This window comes from Cryptomeria japonica, chromosome 9, assembly GCF_030272615.1.
Source record: "Cryptomeria japonica chromosome 9, Sugi_1.0, whole genome shotgun sequence".
NCBI lineage: Eukaryota > Viridiplantae > Streptophyta > Pinopsida > Cupressales > Cupressaceae > Cryptomeria > Cryptomeria japonica.
Window position 1 is genome coordinate 612593525 of NC_081413.1, and position 18726 is coordinate 612612250.

Sequence of the window (18726 nt, forward strand, 5' to 3'; positions counted from 1 at the left end):
CTTTTGTGGGTATAATATGAATTAACAGCAAAATGCATTTAAGGATTTCCTACCCTACATTATTTTTCCTTGTAACAAAATACTAAACTAAATGCTAAGACTAAATACAAGAAATAAACTTTCAAATAATTTCTTTTGCTGCAATAAATGGCAAAATAATGGACTGTTTTATTAAATTTACAGCAAAATAGTTTCCTTTACTTGCAGAATACAAGAAAATAAATGTTTTTCTTCTCTTTCCTTTGAAAAACATGAAATTCTACATGCATTCTAATGCATTACTCTCTTCATTTGCAAACTAAGTAAAGACATTTTAATTTTCCCTAGCAAAGTAGATGCAACATAATAAAGGGTACAAAATAAACATATTTACAAAGATTTTGGCAACAAAGCATTTGCATTTTCCTTTCCATGGAATAGGAATACATTGCCTTACTTAATGGAAAAATAAATGTATCATTGACTAACTTTTTCCTTTACATGCTAACATTGAATACACAATCCTCTTTTCTTGTAAATAACACAATCTAGCTCCTTTTTTTTTTTTTTTCTTCCCCTTTTCCAAACTCCCAAAAAGAATACATTGTCTTAATAACTCTTTCTGCAACAAAAAATAGCAACATGGTCCTTTAATCCTTCTTTTCCCATTCCCATGCAACCTGCAATATAACACATTTTTGACCATGGGAAGCTCACCTCCCAGCCTAGGCTTACTAGAAGCCACCCCCGAGCTTGGAGAACCAAGCACTAGACGGGTTACAAACATGCAAACACCACAACAAACATAGGAACACATTTACATTCAAATTTCCCTTCCCAAGCTACACATTCACCACTTTCATGGTGACTCTTCCATGGGTGGAAGTGGACCAAGTACCAATGGGGAGAATGCATGCCAAAAACAATACAACATAAGCCACCTCATGGCAATACAAATGCAACCAAATACTTCCACAATCCTTATGCCCCCCCAAAAAGGATCAAGGCCATATTTACTCCCCTTATGACCCCCAAATGCATACACAAGGCTATGCATCAAGGGTCACCAAGGACTCCCTTGAGAACACTCTCCATAAAGAGAGCCTCTCACCCATGGCTGTCATACTCCTTCCACCCCAAGATCTTCCTACCCTCCCAAGAGTAGGAGATCTTGGACACTCCCAAAACAACAAGAACACAAAACAAAATACATAGAAAAGAAAACTACACTTTCTTAACTTCAACAAAAAACTTCATAAAACACTCTCATTACAAGCAACTCTTTTCTTTTACAAACAACATAAACTAACACATACAACATAACAAGAGGAAGTAAGAAGTAACCAACCTTATTCTGCCCATAGGTTTGCTAAAATTAGTTGGGGATGAGCTGCCCAATTCCACACTAACTTTCTCCAAATTCCACCAAAAGTGTTAAATCTCCTACTAACTTTTTTCAAACAAGCATAATCTCCAAGAATGGAGAGTGGGTGATTACTCACTAAGTTTCCAAATTCTTGCCTAAGAAGGCCTCTCACACACTTCCCAACCCCTTGGGTGAGGTGTGAGTTCCCATTGGTTGCCCTTCCCAAACTCTTACACATTACCAAAATTGGAAAGGGAAAAGGTGGAAGAAGATGGGGAAGAGAGTTTAACTTCTAAAGGGAAGGTTCTCTATCCTAGGAAGAACTTTCTAAGTTGAATTTTCGTTCATCTTGGAAACACCACTTTTTGAAGTGACTAAATAGTCACATGGGAGAAGCCACATGTTGCAAAATACCCCTAACCCATAGGTATACCCTTTGGACCTTTGGAAAAGCCTAAAAACTTACCCTAGGAGTCCATTAAACCCTTTGGAAACCCAACTGAAGTTTACCTACGGGTCAAACTTGAGTTGACCACTCCCAAGACTCCCTACCCAAGGCAAATTTGGGACCACACTCATGTTTTTTTTGAATGGCTTTGGTAGAAACAAAACTCCCTCCAAGAGACAAGTCAAAATCAATGACACTTAATCAGCACATGTGTCAAGTGACACAATAAAAACACAATATAAAAATCACACATGGAATTTGTCTCTTGTAGGATTACACATATACATACAAATTAATTTTTAACACTCAAGCATTATACACTTCACAAATAAAATACATTACAAAGGGGTGTTGTCTCTCCAAATAGACAACTCCCGGCTTAACAAACGCACATTGGTCTAGGCTTGGTTCTCCATATAAATTTCATGGTCACATGGATAATTTTCCTGCGCATCTCAATTAACACATTAGTACTTCCAAATAATCACATTTATACTTAATCAATTACATGGATTCCATTGCACATCAACACTCATACATTAGGCAACAATAATTCAATATCTCATTTGTTTCAAATTCAATTTCACATAAGCAATTAACATAATTTCCCAAAATTGAACCATTCATAATAAGCATCATTTTTCAATCATCAAAATAAAGTCCTGCAAATTTCCAATTATGACATTCACCATCACAATGTAATTCTATTCTAGTAACATATCTAAAGTTTCATAATCATCATGCATGAAATAAAGCATCAATATATGTCAGTGTGATCCAAATCATGGAATCATATAAGTTCTAAGTCCATAAAGCATAAAATAAAGCATCCATAACAGTCTCAATATGCAAATAACGGAAAATGTCAAATTGAGTCGGGGTAGGGCCTCATAGTTGCACCAACACCACTGATCAAATCTTCATCGATCAACATTTGAACTTCAAGAACACTCAAACAGCTACAAATGTCACAAAGAAAGATAACTTGCAGAGCACCAAATCATGAACCATCTACAATGAAGATACACAAGACCATCCCAAACAATCTTCCAAAAAATCAGCTCAAGATCTGATCACACCAGAGTATACCGGAGGAAATACTGAACTCTGCAAAACATTAATAAAAAAAACAACTGAGAACTAGATCATATGATATGATCAATTAATCTTTCTGCATCACGAAAACCAATACAAAAAGATGTACCGATACTAGAAATACTCTATACCACTATAGTGTCATAAAATTGCGACCCTTGCAATTTTTGACCACGTTAGGGTTTTCACGTTGGTGAATTGAATCCCCAAGCCTAATCAGAGACCCAAGACTTTCTCAATTCTTGAAAACTTCACTTTTTCTGCACCCACCCCCCCGCACTAGTTGAACTTGCTTCCTGTCCTGAGATAAGGGTAGGACAAGGGTGTGGCACCCCTGTCCCTACCCTATTTCAGGGCCCCTTCATTCAAATTATTCATTGATCTTTGCATTTTCAGTGGGAAAACTTTCCTTGTGTCGGCCTATGACAAAAAATCATTTTGATAACCCTAATTAATGAATATATAAGTTACATTTGCCCTCCCATTTTCATAAGTTCGATATACATTAGAACACACGTTCAAGCAATCAAGAATTCAAGCATTCAAGCACCCCTTTCAAACATTGAGCATTCTGGAAGATCTTTGTTTTAGAATTTTGAGTTCTCATTGGTCCTAGTTTTAGTTGAGTTTAGGAATTAGTTGTTTTGGTCATGTCAATGGTATCTCTTCGAGTTTCATGTTGCAGTATTCTTGGTATGTGTGGATTTTGTATCTTTGGAGTTTGGAGATATTGTGCTTAAGTTTTGTGATAATGGGCTAGTATCTTTGGGTCCAAATGACCCTGTCTCATTCCGGTAATCTCGGTATACTCATTGGCAAATGAAGTGTGAAAAGGGAATCATATAGAAATCTTGTGGAGGATAACATGAGTGTCTTATTTATGTTAGATAACATGTTAGGCTTGGCTGACACACTATTATGTGTTTGTGTCCTCTAGTATATATATGTAGTAGCATGCGTTGTTAGATATATAAGAGATTAAGGAAACATATGAGGTATGTATGCAAAAGAGACATAGCAACGAAGATAGAATAGAAGCAGAGTGTGAAGTGTGAGTTGCGAATAGTGAAGGAAGAATAAGATTTTAGATAGTGTTGCAGTGGTGCAGTAGTCCTTCACTAAACTTGTTGCAAGATAGTTGTACAAAGATATTTAACTAGATCTACTGTAGGGTTTGTGAATTATGATTTGAGCTTAATCTTAGAAGTGATCTCATGTATTTGGAGATGCAATCCTTTTCAGTTCAACCTTTTTCTGTTATACTAAGTATTCTGAAGTGAGCCATCTTTTGTAGCTTTGCAGTGAGTCACCCCTTTTGTAAACACCATATAACTAGTTATATTCTCCTGAGAGTTAACACTCTCCGTGATTTTTCCCATTTGGATTTTCCACGTATAAAATCCGATGTTTCTCTTGTGGTTGTGTTCTTCATGTTTATTCTACATTTGTTTTATTTTTCTTAAGTATGTTTGATGAAGTTTGATATTTCAACGGAAGATTAAAGTTTGGTAAAATTTTGTTATATCTGTGGGACTACTGATTCACCCCCCCCTCACAATATTCTAGTCCTTTCAACCTAGTCAACATCAAATTGATAGATAAAATTAAAATCCAAGCTCTAACCAATAAATAACAATAAAAATAAATTGGTATCTTTTTGTTGTTGTGCTCGTCAGCACCTCACTGGCTTTTTGCTGGTCTTTTCTTTGGTTGTTGTGTCTTTGTTGTCTTTATCTGTTGTAGCCTGTTTTGTTTCTTTGTTGAAAGCCTTGGTCTATTTGCTTTCATGCTCTATCTTTGGCTTCTGATGTAAGGGGTTTCGGGTCCCCTCAAAACCCGTTTTTGCTTAATCAAAAACAATAAAACAAAAAAACAATGTTAAAATTGAGATAAAAAATAAAAATAAACCCTAGAGTTTGTAAGTCAAATAAAGTTTACCAAAAGGAAATAGAGAATAAATGACCCCTTTAAATATCACATGTAGGTTAATTAAATTACTATGACAACTAAATGTTAATCTAGGATATAAATTTGAGATTAAAATTAATAAATAAATGTGATAGTAAATGTATCAAATTTAAATAAATAAAATAAATATACTTAGCTTTATATCTAATGACAATGTGATTGTGATAAATCGTGCTCATTGTGTTAGGATTTTGAGATGTGCTTAAGGAGGTCACTTCCAAACCAATAAGTTGATTACTCAACACATGATGTTGATGTTAGATTCAATGACAGTCCCACAAACATTGAGAGGGGGGGTGAATCAGTGTCTAACAGGTTTATTGAATATTTAAACTTATTTATAACTTTGCAACCCAAAACAGTGTACCAGTAAATAAGAATAAATGCAGTAAACAAAAATAACAGAGACAACATAGAAGCACACCATAACACAAGATATTTTAATGAGGAAACCCGGTGAGGGAAAAACCTCGGTGGGATTTGTGACCCACAATATTTACTCATTGGCCAATGAATAAATACTACTTGTAGTAAAGGGGCATGCACATGCAAGGAGGCCAACAACCTAGAGCTCACTGCTCAATGAAGAGTCTCACTGACTACAAAATGGATAGTTAAATCCAATACAGTGTACTGCTCAAAATAGTATCTCTAATGCCAGGTTCAGTATCGGTTTAAGCTCAAAAAGATACCATAACCAAAAACCTTCGCTGCCACTAAAACAATTATCTTCTACCATACATTCCTATCTTTCTTCTACTTATTTTTTATCAAAATGATCTATAAGATCTCATACACATATGAGTCTTTACAATATACCATGTCGTCTTACAAAAGATAATTATATTACAATAAATAAAATTTCATCCCATGTTTGCTGGAATGTCGGTATTCTTTGTTGCTGATGTAATCTAAATGCCGGTGTAAGCGCCTGCCGATGTCGGTGTCTGCCGGTGTATGATATATGTGATGTTGGGCATGTAGAAACCTATTGTCAGTTGGTTGCCAGTTGGTTGCCATCAATGACAACATCAACTATTCTCATTAGAGTGTAGAATGCCAACAGTTGATTCACATCATTAAACTAATTTGGATAGAAATTATATTGCTAGATTGACATTTTCTTTTGGAATGGAATTTCAATACGTAAATTTACTTGAAGGATTTTATGATTGGAAAAATAAATAATTTTCTTTGATTTGAATGTGAATAAAGAGATTAGCAATGTTGACAAAAACCTTTGGGGATTTTTCTAGGTAAAGTAATTCTCTATTCATAAAACCCCTAGGTAGATCAATTTAATGGCTTTGGATAATGATTGAAAGTATGCCAAATAATTATATAATGTGTCTAGTCATGTCTGTTAGTATAGGTGTCATGTTACTACAAAGTATCAATGCAAAAAATTTGCAGTGCTCTATGTTGATGTGTGAAAGCGGTGTTCAATTATTCCTAAATGCACACTAGATCCTACACAATCATAGTAAACTAAGAATGACACTTTTATACAACACCTTATAATACAATTTGAGATGCTCAATTAGACATGCAATGGATATTTGAAAGGAAATAGCTTAGGTTCAATTTTAAAATGTGAATTTAAAATTGGAAGGATTAATTTCACACTACAAAATTGATTTAAGTAGAGAATAGACAATTTGTACATTGAATCTATATTCTTGAAATATGAAAATTGAAATAATTCAATACTCATAATTCATCAGCTTTTACACACAAAAGACACTAAAAAACAATAAAATCAAAACACATCCAAAACACATAAGAAACATACATAATGTGCAATTTTGACCAAATGTAAACCATCATTTCTCTTTTTATACACCCTTGAGGAGTGTAAAATTGTCAAACACCCATGGAGAAAATTCCCAATTCAACTACACCTTTATGTAAACTTGAAATAATTCATCAACTTTTACACAAAAATATACCACTGAAAAACAACCAAATCAAAACCAATCAAAGACAAATAAGAAAAGTACGCAATGTGCAACTTTGATCATGACATGATTATTACTCTTGTTCTACTCTCTTGAGTGGTATGATATTGTCAAACACCCACATAATATAGAATGTGCCTAGCAATATGTTACTATAGATGTCACGTTACTACCAAGCATCAAAACAATACTTTTTTGGGTGATCTATCTTGATGTGTGTGAGAGATGTTCAATGATTCCTTATGCATGCTTAGTATCCTACATAATGATAATAAATTAAGAATGACCTTTTATATACCACTTTTTAATACAATTTGAGATATATTATATTCAAGTGGGCATGCGACGGATAGTTGGAATGAGATGACATGAGTTCAATTTTAAAATGTGATTTTAAAATTATTAGAACAAATTTCATACTACACAATCAATTCAAAGTAGATAATAGACAATTTACACGTCAAATCTATATTCTTGAAATATGCAATAGTGGAATGATTCAATACTCATAATTCGCCAACTTTTACACAAAATAATACCTCTAAAAAACATCCAAATCAAAATAAAAAATTCACCATCACGATTTGACCATTACACCAAATTGTCAAACACCCATATAATATACCAGTACTTCCCACACGTGTTGAAAATTCCTGATTCATATGAGTTATTCTAAAGTTCATCTTATCCAAGCATTTTCATGCAAGCACTCAAAAGTTTTTGCTCAGTTGCATGTGCGCACTCAGACAGCAATATACCCAATTGAAAAATAATATAGAGCATAAGTGCTATTTGCTCACTAAGAAGTCATTTGTCACCCAATCAGAGAGAGTTCAGTATCATAAATGTACGTTGAATGTCGGAGAACAGTTTCAGCAATATATTTTATACCTTGGATCACATCTTCTGAATTGCAACAATGGGCAATAAATCTCATTTACATGGTCAATCATTAGAAATAATGGTTAATCTCAGTATATATTTTAATAATGTATAATTCAGCTAACTATTCTCAATATCTAAATATTCATGCAAACTAGAAATATCAGATCAACTACCATATATATTAACCATATAAACATTAAGTAAAGGAGGTGGGCATGGATGAAAGGACGTGTCAAGGGGAAGTATAACAAAGTATAACAAGCATTATAGTATCACCATGCAATACATCATAAGATAAAGTAGTGTGAGTTTATCTAAAGAGTTCGTACGAATAGAAAAGAGTCATCAATAGAATGCATAATATCATCTATAATGTATATAAATTGTAAATTAGAGTATTTTTAGACTCTTTATAAGAAGTATCATTGTGATAACTTGAATCTAAGGGTGAAGAGAAATAGCTTACATTAAAAGGAATGAAAATATGCTCGCTAATAATCATATCATGAGTAGTTGAAAGGAATTTCATCTCACTACATATTATATCATCTATGTATGTCTCTCTATAAGATAGGGCTACCTTGTCAATATCCATCATACAAGATACACGTAAAGCATTTAAAGGAAAGGTGCTCAAAAGTATATCATCATGCTCGTTAATGTCATTAGTGTTAATTATATATAATAATAACTAAGATGAAACATATAAACTAAGTGTATCTATGAGGGAAGGAAAATAAAAAACTAACTCTATGGAGAAAAATTGCATGTGTAATGCATCAACAACTCTATGCAAAATAACCCTAAGCAATAAGATAAAAATTTATGAAATTCTCAAAGAAAAAAGAATTGGATGTAACATAATGTACAAAAACATAAAAGTCAAGAAGAGATGCATTAATAGACATTAAATGCAAAGGAGCATAAGAATTCATGATAAATTATAGCAAGAGTGCACAATCCAAGGGTGGGGCATGGGATCAAATTGATAGAAAAATTAAAATTCAAACCCTAACCAATATATAACAATAAGACAAAGATACGATATTTAATTTGGAGTAAACACTAAAAAAAGACTAAGATTTGTAAGTCAAAACAAGCTCACCAAAATGAAAAGGAAAATAAGGGACTCTTTTAAATATCGCATCTAATTTTATTAAATTAATATGATAACTAAATATAACTTAGGATATAAAGTTGAGATTGACATTGATAAATGAATGTAACAATAGATACACAAAATTTAAATAAATCTACTTAGCTCTAGATTTAGTGGTGTGATTGTGATAAGTCGTGCATAGTGATTTGTCATTGAATTAGGATTTTGACATGTGTGAAGGCTTTGAGATGTGTCAAAGGACCACTCAAATCAATAATTGCATTGTTAAATTGACTTTTGTTTGTGGAACTGAATTGCTCTAGATAAATTGATTTGAGGGATTTTGTGATCTAAAAACTAGTTTTCTTTGATGTTTGGGCATGCAATAAAGAGATCGACACTATTGACAAATACTTTTGGGGATATTGATAGGTAGAGTAATTCTCTATTCATCAAACCCCTGGATGGCTTGATCCAATGGCTTGAACAATGATTAAAGACATGTCTAGAAATTGTGCAATGTGTCTACCAATATGTTACTATAGATGTCATGTTACTACAAAGTATCAATGCAATAATTTTTCAGTGATCTATCTTGATGTTTGCAAGAGACGTTAAGTGATTCCTAGATGCATGCTAGATCCAACATAATGATAACAAAATAAGAATCATGCTTGTATACAACATCTTATAATACAATTTGAGATGTTCTAGGTTCAATTAGACATGCAATGAATACTTGAAAGAAAATGGCATGTATTCAATTTTGAAATGTGAATTTAAAATTAGAAGAATCAATCTTAAATTAAAAAAATAGACCATATACACGTTAAATCTATTCTTATAATATAAAAATCAATACTCATAAATGAACTTTTACACTAAAACCAACCAAACCAAAACACACCTATATCAAATAAAGAAAATAGACAATATGAAATTTTGACCAAATGTACACCATCATTACTCTTGCTTTACTCCCTTGAGGAGAGCAAAATTTTCAAACACCCATATAATATATTAGTGCTTCCCACACGTGGAGAAAACTCCTGATTCAACTGGTTTATTCTAATGTTCACCTTTCCGTCATCTTATCCAAGCTTTTTCATGCAAACACTCAAAAGCTTTTGCTCAGTTGCATCAATCAAGCAGCAAAAAACAAAAGCAACTTGAATTGCTTAGTTGCATGCGCACTCTCAGACAGCAATATACCCCACAACCCCATTTGAAAAACAATAAACACCATAAGTGCTATTAGTTCTAGACTATAAGACTCCAACTTCTATGTTTTTTTGTACTTCTTCTTCCTCATATGTAATCATGTAATGCTCACTAAGAAGTCATTTGTCACCCAAATAATCTTTTGGAATGTCGGAGAATAGTTTCAGTAGTATATTGTATTGTAAATTATACATTGGATCACATTGTATGAAATGTGACAATTACTGTCTCTACTTTTAGTGCCCACTATAAGTTATCAGCCGCATTCCAACTCTAATACATCGTCATTCTATAGGTGGATCTTAGCTTAATGGACAAAACAGATAAATTGTGACGTCAAGAACTGCAGATACCAACCGACACTGGTAATCAAATATGAATGGAAAGCATCAATTGTAAATGTCGATTTAGGTGGTTCATCTAAAATCATATTAGTTTTTTTAGTAGGGTCCGTTTGTTAATGAGATTTTAGATGTCTCGTGTATACAAGTCAAAATGGGTTAATGGTTGAGTGGAATGATATAACATAATTTTAAAAAGTTTGATCGAGATTTGTATTATGGAATATATGATTGAACATAAAACTATTTTGTGCATGTAGGGTCCGTCTATTAGTGAGATTTAAGATGTGTCACTTGAACAAGTCAAAATGGGTTAATGGTTGGGTGGGTTAATATAACGTAATTTAAAAAAGTTTGAGTGACATTTGTATTATGGAATATATGATAGTTAGAATTGAAAAAGACTATTTTGTATATAGAAAAGTATGATATTCTTATTTAGAATCTTATATTCAATATGGTTGATTACTGTTGTGTCTTCACAACTCATGCCCCACTTTCTCACTTGAGAAAGTGGAGACCCCCCTTTTTTTGTTCTTTTGTGCCTTGCCTTTTCCTCCCTTCTCCTTTTTTTTTTTTTTCCTTTTCCTTTCTTTATTTCTTTCTTTTCTTTCCCTTTCCTTTCCTCACCTTGTCCTACCCTTTTTGGGCTTTCGAGGATCGGGGTTGGGTGTCGCCTGTTCAATTTAAGGGGCTACCCTTGACCCCCGATCCCTACTTGTCCCATTTGCCTTGGTCTTGCGAGTGTTGAGAATGCCCATCCGTGATCCCTGATGCCTCCATTCTAGGGATCAACCATCGGGGTTGTTGGGTATGTATAATCTACATTCACAGCTAGCATCCCCAATCCCCAACCCCCAATGAGGGACTAAAAGCCTACATATCATCCTGAAGTGCATTTATTGCACCTATCACCTATAAATATTTGAGTCTAGGGCTCATTTATTCACCTTGTCTTCGTTGTTTACATTGTGCTTGAGCCTTTTTCTTTGGGAATTTGAGTGACAAAGGAGTTGTATTACATGTGGGTGAGATCAAGTAACTCCCAAGACTCCTTATTGACGTACTCAGACTTCAAGCTTACCTTTTGCAAGATCACAAGTAGGATTTTTGGTCATTTTTTCTATTTTTTGCATGTTTTTCTCTAGTTTTGTTTCTAGTCTTTTGTGTTTTGTGCTCGAGAGTATCCCTGCTAACTTCTACACTACCCCCCTTTGTCATTTGTTGTTGTTTGCTTAATGTAGCTATGTGGGTGTTTATCCCTATCATTCTAAAGTAGACAAGAGAGGTGTTAGGGTTTTCTTTATTTTTTCGGCTGGACTTCTCTTACATGTATGTGTGTCTCTCTTGATTGTAGAAGATGGGTAACTTTTGCTTTCCCTAAGTTGGGTTTGGATGAGTTTGATTCACGTTCCTTGTATGACTTTTACAAACCCCAACCCTTTCCTTTAAAGTAGTTGATAAAGTTCAACCCTTTAGAATAAATTAAACATATTAGGGTTTTAATTAATTTGATTTTGAAATGTAGAGTGACCTAAGATATCACTTGGATCAACAGCCTTGACAAGTTTATACTTGTTGACTCGTAGGGTTTGAAGATCCATGATACCCCTATGGATCGAGGATGTCACATCCTCGATACCCCAAAGGTGTCGAAGATGCGACACCTCCAACCCCCGAACATTACATATTGGGCTATTCAATAATATGTCGGGGGTATAACATCGCTGACCCTCAAAGGTCCTAGCTCCATACTCTCATGCAAGGATTGGGGATATCACACCCCAACCCCCAAAAGGGGGATTTTCTTCTCTCAATTAGTATTTGTTTTTTATTGCTAGTTTTAGTTGCTAAATTATCTAATTAGTTATTTGTTAGTTTTTTAATTTTACCTTTATTTTTAAGTTTGAGTTTCAAATAAAGCGCAATTGGTGACTAAATCCATAAGTTGTTTTTTCCTACCAAATGTCATACTACTGACTTAGCTTGTTTTCGTGCAAAATTGGTAATGACTCGAGAAAGAGTGGCACCAATGAAGTACAAATTCAATGGCTACCTTCTTCCAACCAAGTTAGTATTAGTGGATAGGATTGTCACTAATGTCGACTTGTGGCATATAGACCTGTAGGACTTCTTGAGAAGAATTTCAAACCTAGATGGGAAAACAGTTTGGGTTGCATCCTTGGTATGATCTAGATTGGTACAAGTTATAGGATTTCCTATTTCACTGCATCTCCAGAGTTGGTGTTGGCCTATGCCATGAACTACAATTCAGATGAAAGGAGAATTTATGGTCCATTAGGAGAAATCATCTTGGATATCTCCCCTAACTCAATTGAATTGCTCAGTTACATGTGCACACTCAAATAGTAATATACACCATAAGGTCATTTGAAAAATAATAAACACTACAAGTGCTATTAGTTCTAGACTGTAAGACTCCAAGTTCTATGTTTTTCACTTGTTCTTCATGATATGTAATAATGTATTTCTCACTAAGAAGTCATTTGTCACCCAGTCAGAGAGATGAGTATCATAAATATCTATTGAAATGTCGGAGAATAGTTATAGAAGAATATTGTATTGTATACATTGGATCACATTTTATTAAATGTGACAATTAGTATCTCCAATTTTAGTGCCCACTATAAGTTATCAGCCGCATTCCAACTCTAATACATCATCGTTCTATATGTGGATCTTAGCTTAATGGACAAAACAAATAAATTGTGACGTCAAGAACTACAGATACCAACCAACACTAGCTATCAAACATGAATGGAAGACAACAATGGCAATCATTCATTTACAGGGGATTTAGATGGTTCATCTAAAATTATATTAATTTTTCTAGTAATGTTTGGCTATTAATGAGATTTCAGATGTGTCACTTAAACAAGTCAAATCTTGAAGTGTGTTGTTTAAGTCAAAATGGGTTGATGGTTGGGTGGGTCAATATAGTGTAATTTAGAAAAGTTTGACCAAGATTTATATTATGGAATATATGATAGTTAGAATAAAAAAGAGAAAACTATTTTGTTTGCATCTAAAAAAATGATGTTGTTATTTAAAATCTTATATTCAATATGGTTGATTACAAAATTATATTTTTCAAATGTGGAAACAAGACAATAACAACTAAGAAAAACCAAAAAATATATTATATTTTATATCAAGAGATTAAGTATAATTTACTTGAGAGTGGATAGCACTTGAATATACATGATAACATAGATAACTATACAAGCAATGTTTTTTGTTTTTTTTATCTTTGATAAGAGATACAAATTGGGATTGAATATTGATTACTTTATTCTTGAGTTTATTATTGTTTTTCAACATCTACATCACTACCATAGTGAATGCTGGTAGTATACACAATGCCTCAATCAAATCAATATTCAAGCATAGAAGATTGCACCTATGGATGAAGCAAATCTTGAAAGATATAAAGGTGGATTATGATGGACTGGTAGTTATTCATTGTGATAACTCTGTTGCTATTGACATATAAAAGAATTTGGTATTTCATTCTAAGGAAAAGCACATATCTATCAAGTATAACTTTTTGAAGGAAAAGGTGGAAGCAAATGAAGTTAGATTGGTTTATGTGAACACTAAATAGCAGATTGCAGATATTTTCACTAAACCTTTGCCTAAGGAATCATTTGAGTACTTCAAAAACAGATTGGGAGTTTTTGCCCCTCCGGTAGAGACTTGATTTATGCGACTTGGCATCAGTCCGATATGAATTATCAGAGACACTTTTCATTCCCACACTGATGTGGGGATGCTACTACTCAGGGGGAGTAGTCAACTTTGTGATTCAATGGTCTATGTTTTTGCTTTGATGTTTTTTGTTAGATTTCTGGCATTGATGTCAAAGGGGGAGAGATATTGATGTGAAAAAGAAAAACTTAAGGAGTTGTATATATTAGTGGAGAGATATATGTGTAAATTCAGAGCTTTACAAAGATATCATTCACAAGGGGAGTTTGGTCATTATTTTAGAACTTCATTGTTATATCTTTGAGTGAGAGATTGTTGGTTGTCTTCCATTGGGGGAGACTTGTTTGGCATTTCTTGGTACTTAGATGTTTTTCACATCTAGTGTTGCCATCAATGCCAAAGGGGGAGATTGTTGGCCATTTGGAGGAATTGATTATGTGTTGCATTGATGTTTTGTCATTGATGCCAATACTAGTTGTTTGGATGCTTTACCGGCACCCTTCTGGTCCCAGAAGGTTGAGTAGTTTCTAGTTGGTTTGGATCCGGCATGATCCGGTAGGCTCCAGTATGGTTTGGCTATGGAGTTGGCTTATCATAATACTCATGTTCATATTTAGTCAGTTGGTTTTGGTCTGGTGATCGGATGTTGTCCTTTTTTTTGGAAGCTTGGCTTGTAGTTCCGGCGAGGGTTTCACCGACAGAGCTTTTGATGAAGATCCTTGATGATATGCATAAGTGGTGTTGGTGCAACTTCTGGTGGAGTTTCAAGATGTTGTTAGTGATCATGTTCGAGACTTGGTAGATGGAGATCATTTCTTTAGCATGTGGACCTATATTGGGTCCTGGTTGGTCTAGGTTATGGATCGATTTAATGAAGTGCGTGGATTGGACTTCTCGATATGTTTACGAGATGTCTTATGTGTTGAATATTGTTTGTTTGGTCTAAGGCTGACATGTTTTGTAATTATGTAATTGGTTTATTGTTTGGTGGCTGACCTGATTGTTTATGGTTGAGGGTTTGTATATATATATGATATAAGATCTCATTGCAAATCTTAATAGGTATAAGTGAATATGGGAAATGGATATGTAATGTGCGAATAATGTAATATCATTCAGGCAGAGGATTTGGTTGATTGTTGGAGATCGAATTGGGTTTATGTAAGAGGATTTAGTTCTCAGGTATTGAGCTTAACCAGAATTGTACTCAAGCATAGAAGATGTTATCTTTGCAGTTCAATCACTTCTCTGGATTGTAGTCTGGATTTCTATGTAGTCAGTGAGACTCCTTTTGTGATGAGAAGTGCACTCTAGGCTGTTGGTCTTCCTGGAAGTGCAAGCCCCTCAATTGTAAGTCACATACTTACTGCAGAAGTATTATCTGACTGTGGTTAGGCTTCCAACCGTGGTTTTTCCCTTTACCGGGTTTTCCACATACAAATCTTGGTGTCATGTCGATGGTATTTATTCTTTGATTATTGTTTATGCTTAATTGGTTTAATTGCTATTCTGGTATTAACGTTTTAGGTTCCGGTAATTTGTGACAACTGATTCACCCCCCCCCCTCTCAGTTGTCTTCCAGTTATTTGAACTGTCTAACAACGATACATAAATCAACCACCGGACCAATACAATGTTATAGACAACATAGCATGGACCCAAATCAAGTCCATAAACACACAACACCACCAAAAATCTTGCCAAGATCAACCGCAACACACTACACCACCAAAAATACCGCATAACACAAAAAACATCACCGGACCCATAAGATCTTCAATAGCGCGTTGTAGTGTCCCTCATCGACTTGTCTTTTGTTGCATGCGTGATAGACTTCTCTAGACTCATTTATGATTTTTTGGATTAGGACGGTGACTCTATTTTACATTTTAGATGTTTATGATGATGTTGGACATTATATGGACATATGCTACTTGATGACCTATGTGGTTGATGATATTTTCTATTTATGATCATGATATATGATGGACATATGTTTATAGATCCTATATGTTTTTCTATGTTGAATGGTTTATATTGATAATGGATTTGATGACATTTTTTGTTATACTAACCCTATTTCATGATTATATGTGATGAGTGGCATTATGATGTGTATGTGTGTTCTATGATTGTCTTCGTGATAGGGATGATGTCACATCACTCATTGCAAGCATGATGTGGCATTGCAATTCTCTATCACTTTCTTGTCTACGATATATTTGTATGTGTTGTATCGTGGCCTTGTAGATGTAGGATTTGCAGGTACCAGACATCGACTCCACTTGGCTTCGCAAGTCTGAGCGTGTCTTTAAATCCCAATGGCAAGTTGTCGGAGATGACATGAGTTCCCTTAATATACTCTAGGCTTAGGATGTCTACCTTGGGTTGTCAGTTGTCTTGGCATGATTCGCCATGTCAATCAGTGAGGTATGGTTCTTGTTGATTTATTTATTTATTTAATTAATTGATGGATTATTATAGTTTAATTTGATTATTTATTTATTTGGGATTTAGTGTTTATTTATTAATTATTGATTTATTATTTATTTGGTATTTATTGTTTAAATATTATTTATTTATTGTTTAATGTTGCTTTTAAACTTTAGTGTTGATTAATATTTTATTAATAGCTTTTATTTATTTATTTATACTTTGGTTATTTGTATTTAATTATTTATTTGTTTAATTGGCTTCATTTAAAATAGCCCATAGTATTTATAGGGCATGGTTATTATTAATGCATTGGTAAATAATACTTATAGTATTTTTATTATTATATTCAATTGATACTTGGTAAATGAGTTTTATTATATTACCTATCTACCGTTAATCGTTATTGGTCAAATATGTATTAGGGAAATAAAATATAATATTAGGTGGGGTAGGTAAGATTTATTGGTTTTTGGATTATTTTGATTAGCCGGTTTTGAGGTTAGGTTTTTGAATGCAATTCTTTTTATTCAGCAACCTATGCATTGTGTTGGGTTACCAATTGGAAGATTTCTTCTGCATTTTGATTTGGAGCTTGAGGATTGTTGCTTGTTGCTTGGATTGTTGGGTGTTTCATCGGATTTTCATTCTTCCATCACTTCAAATTCCATGTTGGAGGATCTTTCTTTTACATTTTATTTTTGAAACTTGTCTTCTTTGTGTCTGTAGAAAAGATTGTCTTTTAGGGCATGGAGGAAATATCTATATAGTTTTATATAGTTTGAGATTGGAATATTTCATGGGAAATTTATATTTTATAGTTTACATTATAGTTTTTGGAGGAAATTTATTATTATTCTGTGACTTTGGCCATCCTGTGAATGCACGACTCTGTGAATTTATCTGTGTTGATTATTTTTCATAGCTTGTGTTTTGAGTTTGGATTTGCATTGGTATTGGGCGCCTTATTGTGTTTTTGAGGAATTGGAAGTGTATTTGGTTTTCTCTTTGAATCTCCTAGTCTGGCATTATTGTAAGAGAGATATCTCAGAGATTTCTTCTTTGTTGTATGTGATTGTTTATGCTTGGGTTTTGTCTCCTTAAGCCTTTATTTGAGTTTGTTATTATGGTGATTGTGTTATTGATCCATGTAGACCTTCTGTGAATCATTTCTGGTGAAGTTTTGGTCGGGAGCTATGTAGTTTTGAAAGGTGAAAACCTTGTTTAAGGTTAATGGTTTGTCAATTGGTTTATGTCAATCCCTTCCTATTGTCTGGGCGTCCATCTCATGTATGATTTCGGGGCTTAGAACTTTTTCTGTGATTTTTAATTTGAAGTCATATTCTAGCTTTTCTCATGCAAATTTTCTATCCATTTTGTATACGCTAAAGTTTGTCATATGCGCCACTTTACATTTATATGCACTTTTTTGTTTATCGTATGCACTATTCTGTTGATTATATGCACTAAAGTTTTTATCATATGAGCTGAAAGATGTTTTGAATGCGATGCAGGAATTTGTATATGTGCTGCAGAGCTAGTCATATGCGCCACTCTATGTATCATATGCGCTAGTCTGTGTAGTTTTTAGTATTTTCCCATTTTTACTTTTCTGTTCTTATTTTTCCAGATTTGTTCTTGTACTAGAGGCTTACTTTGAGGTTTTCTGGTGTTTTCCATACATTGTATTTTATCTGATTTGGCTATTTGTTATGGTATTATGCTTCGGCAAGTTGGCATGCTCTTGTCGTAGTGGTTTTTGTTAGAGTTATCTTGTATTAGCTAATAATTATTTATTTAATTATTAGTCTATTATACTCTACGCTTAAGATAAACTTAGGCATTACTCTTTATCTCTTTAGGGTTGCACATATTTAGGGTTTCTAATTCTCCTGTCATAAGGATTGTATTGTAACTTTATTTTTCATCCCCTCTCTGAATGATAATCTTTTTTTTCAGAGCCTTTATTGTGTTTATGTCTCCAATCTTCTCTTGTGATAGGTATTTTGCTAGCAGGTGTTCTTGGGATCTCTGAAGTTGTATTTTCTCAACTTCTTCATGGTATCAGAGCCTGCATCTGTTGTTGCTTGTTCCTGATTTTTCAGAAGTTTTTTTGGAGGAGGGTTTCTAATTCTCTTGTCATAAGGATTGTATTGTAACTTTATTTTTCATTCCCTCTTTGAATGATAATCTTTTTTTTCAGA